The sequence below is a fragment of the Ochotona curzoniae genome, unplaced genomic scaffold (assembly GCF_017591425.1).
Source record: "Ochotona curzoniae isolate NIBS_2020 unplaced genomic scaffold, NIBS_Ocur_1.0 contig_2754, whole genome shotgun sequence".
NCBI classification, from domain to species: domain Eukaryota; kingdom Metazoa; phylum Chordata; class Mammalia; order Lagomorpha; family Ochotonidae; genus Ochotona; species Ochotona curzoniae.
This window is the reverse complement of record NW_024465582.1, coordinates 25,872,307-25,882,305: the sequence shown is the minus strand read 5'-3', so window position 1 is coordinate 25,882,305 and position 9,999 is coordinate 25,872,307. Positions and strand designations below refer to the sequence as shown.

Here is a 9,999-nt window from a genome sequence, read left to right as displayed (position 1 = left end):
CGGCAACACCCACAAGGGCTGACCCCTTTGCTCAGGGCTGCTTCGCTCTGGCTTTAAACTACCTGAGCAACAGCTAAGAGATGTCAAGTTGATCTCTTCTATTCCAGCTGAATCCTCAATGTAATGACCCTCATACTTTGTTAATTCATAGGTATCACTTATTCATGAAACCATCATTGCCTTCAAGGAGACTATAGTGTTTTACACACACACACACAACACACACAGTATGAAGCTGAATTATAGCTACATTGATTTTCACTTTCTTAAAAAATTCGATTGGGGAGAACAGACTAGTTTCTTGGCAGGTATCCTCTTGGGGTTCACTTATCAGGCACACCCAAATTCACTAACTTAAAATCCTTTGGCAAGATTGATTTATATAAAACTTGGAAGGAAGCCACCACCACACTCTCGGCCACCGAGTCCTTCCCTTTCTCCCCACGGGCCTCTCTGAGGTCTCCCCAAGTCCCTAAGGGGAGCCTTGCAGGTCCCTCGCGGCTTTGAGTCCCTCGGGGAAGGCCCCAAAGGAGCGCCGCAAACGGAGGCCGAAAGCGCCTGGGTGAGAAATGAGGACGGCAGGCGCAGGCAAGCACCCGGGCTTCGGTTCATGACCCGTTATTCCACGGAAAAATGGAACATTCCGCTCCTTCCGCCCGCAAAGGGGAGGTGGGGGGAACCCTTCGATCTCTGGGAGAGACGACGCGGGCGCAGCCGCCAGAATCCGGGACGCCGGGAGCTGCGTTACGGGAATCGTAGCCGCCTCAAGTCCCGCCCCCTCGTCGTGGAGCAAGCCGCTGGGCCAATGCCCGGAGGCCCCAGGACTCGCTAAAACCAATCAGCACTCAGGTTGCATCCAGGGAGCGCCGCGGGGGCGGGGCTAGATGGACGCAGCACCCCGTCGCGGTAGAAGGTCCGCGCGTCGCATCCAGAGTGGACGGAGCTGCGAGCGACCCGGCGCCGGGTCGGGGAAGCGGCCAGCGGCCGGGCAAGTTTGCCCAGCGCCCAGCGCTGAGGGCAGGGGCTTCCGAGTCGTCTCCCCCGCTGACGGCTTCGGACCCGACCCGGGCTGACGCCGAGGCAGGCGTCCGCTGGTGGAGTCGCGGAGGAGCGAGGCGCCGCGGCCTGAGGTGAGGAGGGGCCGGGGCCGGCCGAGGAGCGGGCTGGGTGCGGGCGGGCCTGGGAGCGGGCCTGTGCCCTGGCCGAGCGAGCGGCGCCGGGCCCCGCGCGCGCACCTTGACTTGTGTCGGTCCCGACCCTGGAAATCCCCACATTCCTTCCTCTCTGTGCGGCTTCCACCTCTGATTTCGACTTGGACAACTTTCATCCCCTCGATTCCCCGCACCCCGAGTTCAAACCCTCCGCCTCCTTCTGGCACACGCACATCCCTTGCCGCCCCCCCACCCCGAGCTCCCTGTCATGAGTGGTACCCCCGCCCCCTTTGGTATTATTTTTGGCGACCCCAGAGCCCACGTTGTCTCCGGCGTCCTTTAAATTCCGTCAGCCCCCGCACTTGACGCCGATTCTCCAGCCGGGGGTTGATTCCTCTTCCTCGGAGCCGCGCTTTCCACGCTACAGCTGTAGTAGGTTTGCACGCTGTTTGCAAGTTCACACAGCCTGTAAACACGTTAGCGAACGTTCTCTCCTGCTTGAATCTCTTACATCCAGCCATTCCTTACAAACCCCACGTAGCGCTCGATCGCAAGGACCATAGACCCGCCGGTCGGTCATCTTAGCGTTTCTCCTGATCCCTTAGAAGTAAAGAGCTCTGCTCGTCGGTGGGTGAACTGCATTTGCTTAAAATCCCCTGCCTCCCCTCCCCAAAAGTCACAGATAAAAAATGAGATCGACCACCTTTCCCCCCCCCCCCAAAAAGAAAGAAATCGATGGTTGTGGTATTGGGCAATTCATCAGTTCTAGCGCTTTAAGATAAGTTATTAGCGTGCCAGTGTGAAGCTTCTAGAAGGATTTGGGGGGGTATTTGGTTTAGTCCGCGCGCTGTAAACAAGCCCTTTAGACTGTGTGGGATGGCCAGCTTCGAGGTGGGATAACTTTTAATTCGAAATTGTTGGCTCAGGTAATCCCTCTGAGCTGTTCAGCCGCGTCTTCTTAAACTTCTGTGAATACCGAGGGGGGAGGTGCGAGCCGAAATGCTCATTTACGGAACCAAGTTGATACTAAGGTCAATTGTACGTTCAGGTGTTGCTCTTTGGTGATAAGCTTGAGCATTTGGTTTTAATCACCGGGAAAGGTGAGGAGGAATGTCAGATGCTGTAACCCGAGTTTTCTTTGACGTCTGTTGTTGACAGTACTAGTTTAATTTTCTTACAGGTAATTTGGGATTTGATAACTGCTGCCAGCTCATTTATTGCGCCGTATTTGTACACAGTGACTAGTGTTGTCAGTCAGGAATTACTTACTTCTCCCCACCCCCCAATAGAATCTGCATCCCAGTTTAATCTTAGGGTGAACGTTGAGTGTTGTACAACTCTGAAGTTTGTGTCACAGCAGGTTCAGGATGCCTCTGAAACAAATGGCTAGCTCATATTTTCAGTCCCTTTGTTAGGCTGACAGATTTCTCTTGGGGGTTCCAGGCAGCTCCCCTTAATTCCTCTCCCTCAGCTTGGGGGGCCTCCCCAATCCCCCCAGCTGTTCCAGAGCTGCTCACTTTAAGGGGTTAGAGTTCCCTGGCCTTACTACCTTGCGGCTTGGCTGCTGGACAAGTCTGGAATGCTGTCGTGGGCTTCTGCATTTCTGTGATTGCCAAGCAGCAGGATCGAAGTTGGCCTTTCTGCTGGTTTTATTGTTCACAGTGAACTCTGAACGCGTACTGCGCACTTCAGGAACTCCCCGGGACACAGGAAATGTCTTCAGCTCTTCACAAAATGTGCAGGGAAATTGGCCGATAGAGGTGAAAAGTTATAAGCACTCAAGGCAGTTTTAATTAGATGATGATACCAACCACACTCTGAGTGTTTAAGTAAGAGAAGGTTTGTTCATGGGTTTACCAGAGATCAGCTTTGAAACATGGCTGAGATTTGCATAAAGGGAAAAATGCGAAGAGCCCATTCATGATAAGGAGTTAAGGACACAGTATGGCCGAAAACCAGCCTGTGGGAAAGGTTCAGGAATAAGCAAGGTATATTAATTATTAAAGTTAACACCTATTTAATGTTTATTTCCTGCCAGTGACTATTTTGAGCACTTTGCACATGTTAATGCATTTAATCCTTACAGTCTTGAGAATTGGCTTCTACTGTTTTTTAAATACATTTTAATATATATATATTTAACTTATTAAATTGTTAACTTAAAGGGAAGGAGCAAGGGCGGGAGAGATCTTTATCCATTGGTTCACTCCCCATATGGCTACAACAGCCAGAACTGAGTTGATCAGAAGCCGGGAGCTTCTTCCAAGTCTCTCACATGGGTCCAGGAGCTCAAGGACTTGGGCCATTCTCTGCCACTCTCCCAGTCCAGACTGTGCTCAAATCAGAAATGCTCATAGAGGATGCCGGCACCACAAGTGAAGGATTGACTTGCTAAGGTGCCAGACTGGGCCCCGGTGTATAAATTTTTAAAGTTAGTATTGTCATAGAGCCCCCATCTGCTGGTTCAGTCCCCAAATGACTATGAAGGCCAGGCCTGGCCCAGACTTAAGCCAAGACCATGAACACAAGCCAGGTCTCCCAAAGTCCGCAGGGATCCAATTTTTTGTGCCTCCCAGGGTCTGTATTAGGAAATTGCAACCGAGAACCCAAGCAAGGATCCAAATCCCAATATGTGAACTTCTTAACAGCTTGCCAAATGCACACCTCCATCCTCATTTTATTTGTAGGGAACCCATTCAAAGATTGATTTGATATATCCAAAAACTGTACGTAGATAGCCTGGCTTCAGAATATGAACTACTAATAATGGTATGTGTAGTATGTATATGTCTCTTTGTATAGTATGTATATGTAACAGTGAATAAAATCAGACCATACTAGAAGGTCTTTTAAAACCTGCTTCTGATTGTCCAGTAGGTAGGTGCCTCACAGAATTAGCTGACAGTGTTAAAACATGGTAAATAGTTACGGCACAGAGCTGTGATTCTTGTTTGGGAACTGGGAGAGAGTACACTAGGAATAAGTGCTTGTTACAGCAGGGGAAAATTCCACAGAAGAAAAAATGTTTCATCTGGTGTGTAAACAGTGCTGCAAAGCAGTGTTAGTAAAGGTATTGTAAAAGTATATTTACCAGAGATCAGTGTTCAGTCTGGAACACAGACTGAAAAAAACAAAAAAAAAAAACCCAAGATGTTAGGGAAGTGTGGTCATGGCTGTGGCTTCAGAGGGCAGGTGCAATTGGGATAAGAAATTGTGAAAGGTAAGAACAACTTGTGAATGGAATGATGAAGTCAGGCAAAGGAAGGACTTTAAATATTTGCTTTGCAATTGGGAAACTGCAGAAATAATTTTAGCATGATTGGAGTAAAAGCTGGATTGCAGGCAATACTCTGGAAGTGTAGTGGTAGGTTGGCTTCCGGGAGAAGTCCAAGGAAAGAATTGTTTTTTGACTAGAGAGCCTTTGTTATTGGAAAAAGACAGATTGGACAGCATTCTGAAGCCACAGTTTTAGAATCTTAAGTAACTAAAATATTTGTCATTATTAAACAGACTTGTGAGAGGAGGAGTGATGGGTTAAAGCAGCGTTTTAGAGCTTCATCCACCAGTAGTGTTCAGAATTCTTGGAAAGAAGGAAAAAGACTAGAAGCTGAAAGGTTATTTTAAGTGATGAAATGGATGGCCAGTGCCCAAATTAAGTTGTCATGGTAAAGGATACTAAGAAAAGACAGTGGAAAAAAACATTTTAGAAGATTGGTTACGGTTTATAACTAAGAAAAGCTAACGTGTGATTGATAGGTGATCTGTGGAGTCCAAGCTGACTTGGAAAATTGAAAAGGATGGGTTGATTACAGATGGAGAAAAAGATAATCCCTGTGGTTTGTTAAAATATGCATTTATGTATTTATGTTCACATAAATGTGTGCATATCTGTTTTCAGACATCTTAAATTGATTTAAGTGACAGAAGATCTAAGAAAATATGTATCTTGTATTTAAGATCCAAGTCAGAATTCATGAAATTATTTTGCATGAAGCTGGTACTTGAAGACATAGGTCTTTAGAGAAGTTGGTAGATGCCAAGTAGCTTTTATTTAGCTACATTGAGAACCAAGAGAGGGCCTGGCACAGTGGTCTAGTGGCTAAAGTCCTCACATTGCACGCACCAGGATCCCGTATGGTCGCTGGTTCTATCCTGGTGGCTTTGCTTCCCATCCAGCTCCCTGCTTGTGGCCTGGGAAAGCCAAAAGGACAGCCCAAGGCCTTGGGACTCTGTGACCTGGAGGAGGCTCCTGGCTTATGACTTCGGATTGGCTCAGCTCCAACCATTGTGGCCACTTGGAGTGAACCATTGAGCGGAAGATCTTCCTCTCTGTCTCTGCTCCTCTCTGTATATCTGACTTTCCAATGAAAATAAAATAAATCTTAAAAAAAAGAAAAAAAAAAAAAGAAAACCTGGAGAAAGAATACTATCAGAGAATGAAATAAAGGAGACAGGGAAGTGCATAATATGGTTACACCAAAGCCATGTGATATGAAAAAATCAGGAAGCAAACTGATTAACATGTAAGAGGCCTTAGATACCTTGTGAAATTGTCACAGTGACTAGGCTCCATTTCTTGTCATGTGTCTAACAGTGAGATTAAGTAAGAAATGTCAACTAATTATGAATAAGAGCTTCATCTGTTTAAATATGGCCAAAGTATAGATTAATGTTATACATTGGTTTTAAACATTCATTTCTTTGGAAGCTTTATTTATTTTTATTGCAAAGTCAGATATACAGAGAGGAGGAGACACAGGATGATCTTCCATCTGATGGCTCACTCTCCAAGTGACCACTGTGGCTAGAGCTGAGCCAGTCTGAAACCAAGAGCCAAGAGCTTCTTCTTTCAGGTCCCTCACATGGGTGCAGAGTCCCAAGGCTTTGGGCCGTCCTCGACTGCCTTCCCAGGCCACAAGCAGGGAGCTGGATGGGAAGTGGGGCCACTGGGATTAGAACCAGTGCCCATATGAGATCCTGGAGCATTCAAGACAAGGACCTTAGCTGCTAAGCCACTGTACCAGGCCCCTAAACATTTGTTTTTATTGGTGTGATTCATACCTGCACAGTCTTTGTTCAGATGTTCTGTTTCATATGTTCTGGACTGGTCCCACATTCCCTGATGCAAAATAAACTCACCAAGAACTGTATCAGATGACATAGCTCTGGTTGGTACACTGGCGTGATCTGTGATTGCCACTGGCAAAGTCAAGAAAAGGTGTAGCTTGTGAGTCTGCTGGCAGCTTTGTTCAGAAAACCCATGCCCTTATTTTACACTAGGCGTTTCTGGGCCCTCTGACTTGGGTGTGCTCTGTGCTCTTCTGCAGCATTTGGTGCATATTCTGCCTCTCGAAGCTTTGAATTTGTGAGGGCTAAAGTGGATTTCAGTCTTACTTATACTATTTTATTCCTTAAGTGATCAGAGTATGAATGCTCATGAAAGTATTCTTCAAACCTTTTCATTTGGCTGAAATAGTAGTAATTTGTAACAAGGTCTCTCAAGTTTTCCTGTATTTTCTTCAAATTTATGCGTCAGAGTTTACTTTTGCCATATAGTTCCTTAATCAGTCTTGGAAGACAGATTGTGTCTGTGATGAAATAGTTTACTGCTTCAGTTTTCTGCTTGTGGGATCAGTTTTCCCGGTGTTATTAATTAATTTCTGCACTGACCTAAAATGCTGTACAAATAACACTTATAGTGTATCTTAGCAGATGCTATAGCAATTGCTCTTTCTTTATTCCTCATCTTGGAAAATGGGCTTCCTTTGGCTTTTCTTCCTTAATGAGTTAAATTTTAAGTGATTTCAAAGTTTCATAATAAACTGTTTTGATTAAAATTTGTATCATTTATATGTTAACTTGTGAGGATATATTGACATTTTTCTCCCATGATACTTAGATTTTATTGATACAACTTTTAGTTATATTTTATGAATTTTTTCCATAAAGTTCTTTAATAGTACTGATTAGATTTTTTTCTCAGATATGATAGTCTTTCAAATACTTAATGGAAAAATGAAATTAAAAGGTGTTTTTTGTATAAAGCATTTTGAGCTGGTATATATAAGGGGATCTTCCCAAAGTTCATGGAAGAACTGTGCTTAGATTTCAAAAAATTTCTCATTTTATGGTTTTTGGTCCTCTTGCGAGTGGAATTTTTGCTGATCCATTTTCAGATTGGCTATGACTGGTGTGCAGAAGAGCTGTTGAAATCCTGTGCTTCAATCTAGGTAGTCCGGATAGCCTGTCATCGTGTTTCCATCCCCTGCTGGGTGATCATTACCTCTACTTTTAAAACTTTTATTAAATTCTGAGTTAAACTCCCTCACAGTTTTTAGTAAGTGATGTCTTTAAGTGTCTTATTTGAATCCTCACTTTAATAGGAATGCTTCTGAATTTTGCTTTGGTTTTGTAGGCACTTACTATAGATTCCTGGTAGTATTACTTAGGATAGAATTAGCAAGACATAAACAACAAGAATGACCCTGATAGCAGCTGCTTTTGCCTTTTATTCAGCAGTTACTGTGAAGCATGTAGGTTCTGAACAGAGAGCTGGGAATTTGATCTGGTTCTGCCAGGGGCCAAAGCACTTGAGGCATTATGCACTGCCTCCCAGATACTTTAGCAAACGTTGGATCTGAAGTGCCGAACAGCCGGGACTTGAAGCAGTGTTCTGATGGAAGGGGCAGGTGGCCTAAGTGCCAGCTTAATTGACGAGCCCTAACACCTGCCCTTCCTTGGCCTTTTTTATGACACTGTTAATAATAGGTATATTATGTATTCCTTCTTTAATTCCTATCCAGACGTCTGTGCATATTGTAATTTTGGCCAAGACAGAGTAATGAGGGCCAGATTTACTTTCTGGTCTGTAACCAGAAACCAGAAAAAGTGTATGAAATAATAATCAAGATACTGGGTTAACAGATGATTGTCTGGAGAGATGAGAAACAAATGAAGTGCACTGCATGTTTGCATTAGCCCACTGCCTTGAATTTTCAGGGTTTGGCTTTGACAGGAAAAGCTCAGATTGAGTCCAGTGGACATTCTTGAGTTGACAAGATGGCTGGGAAGAGCTACATGGATAGAATTACAAGGGAAGTCTAGAGGGGACTCTACAGAGAGAACTCTGGAATGTCTCAGAAGACTTCTGAATTATTCAGCAAAGTACTCATGCATATAAAGAAACTATGGAAAGGCAAGGGAAGAGCCTCCTGAAAGGGTTTGTGTTAGCATAGTGTACCATTTCCCATCCCTGGCCTTCCCACAGAATGGAGAATAGAGCCTGTTCTCATAAGTCAGAAGCAAAGCATCTTGTTTCACAGGACATTAAGAAGGGTCCTGCCTCAATACTAGGGAAAATTATTCATCTTAGACACAGTATAGCTTTTGGTAAAAGCTATAAATCGATATGTGCAAGAAACTCAGCAGACTTTAGACACAAGGAATGTAGTGAGAATTGCATTAAGGTGCACCATAGTCAAATTACTCAAAAGTATTGATGAAAAGGAGTTCAACACACTCCAAGAGCGTCAATAAGGAGGACTCTCATATAAAGGAGCAGTAGTCAAAGAATAAATCTACTTTTCAAAACAATGCAAGCAAGAAAATATTGGAGCCACACTTTAATCTGTAGAGGAGTTAAAAGCTCTGGAAATAGAAACCACACAGATAACTAGGTAAGGCTTTTTCTTATAGCTCTTTATAATTTTAACATTCATTATATAGGTGAGAGGTTTCATACACGTGTGAGCCTCTGAGGGTGGGAGGACTGAGGTGTGGGAAAAGGTGGGTGAGATAACTGTCTCCAAAAAGATTTTTTTTTCCTTTCTACTGTGTCTGTAGGGGAGCGGGAGTCCCATTCCTTGCTCTCAAATTGCATCAACGGCCAGGGGTAGAGATGGTGCTTTTATGTCTTCTTAGAGACCCTGATATGGGGAAGAATGTTCCCAAGGGTGTTACTTGGCCTTGATAGTTCAAGAACTTGTCAGCTTCACTGCACCAGATGTGAGAAAATCTCAGGTCTGTTGGCTGACCATGTCTACTCAGCATATCCACAGACCTAGGTACTTGCTGCAAAACTGCCTAGAGAGATGTTCAGCCTGTTCTGGTTTCCGTCTTTGAGGTACTTGACCTCTCTTGTTGGCTTGGACCTGCTGGCTGGCTTGTGTTGTGTGTGCATCTGTTGCACAGGTGTCAGCTACTGAAGTGGCCCATTCCTGCCACATGTGCTCCAAGGTTGGACCGCCTGTCCTTATGATTTTCCCTGAGGCCAGGGTTTGAGCCCATTGATCTAGCTAGCTGTGGAGTCTCCCAGGAAATCTTGCTAGGAAGTCCTGAGCTTGATTCTGCAGTATGTACCAGTTACTGGAAGATCAGAGACATGGTTAGTCCTGCTCCTGGCCCCAGCTTATAATAAATGCTTGCTGTTGAGTTTTAATATATATATAAATATCACAAAAGTTGGGAAGGAAGAAATGCATTAGCCGGCATAATGTCACTTGAAGATAGACTACAGACTTGTATATCCTAAACCTTGAGACAGCCTCTAAAATAATAACAACAACAACAAAAGGACTACTAAGTTAATCAGGGGAAAATAAGACCTAAAATGTTGTATTTAATTATGAACAACAGATTAAAAGCAAAACTAAGAAGAAAATACAAAAATGACTTTAAAGTTAACCATATCAGAAATCAGATTAAATGTATGTGTTCTAAAACACTATTTTAAAAAGCAGAAATTGTCAGATACAATTACATGCTGTCTAAAAAGGGAAGTCCTTTAGATACAAAGTATTGAACTTGTTACAGGAAAATGCATACTATGATAACCCTAATTAAAAAAAAA

The 9,999-nt window shown here is 44.1% G+C and overlaps 1 protein-coding gene across 3 annotated transcripts in view; it reads left to right on the top strand.

Moving 5' to 3' along the window:
* Positions 1 to 924: 924 nt before the first annotated feature.
* The window catches only part of IL6ST (interleukin 6 cytokine family signal transducer), a 44,209-nt gene continuing 35,134 nt past the window's right edge, over positions 925 to 9,999 (top strand). For all 3 annotated transcript variants that reach the window (XM_040977547.1, XM_040977546.1, XM_040977548.1), the window contains exon 1: positions 925 to 1,130. The gene's annotated coding sequence lies outside the window, so the exon portion shown is untranslated. The remainder of the gene's footprint in view (positions 1,131 to 9,999) is intronic.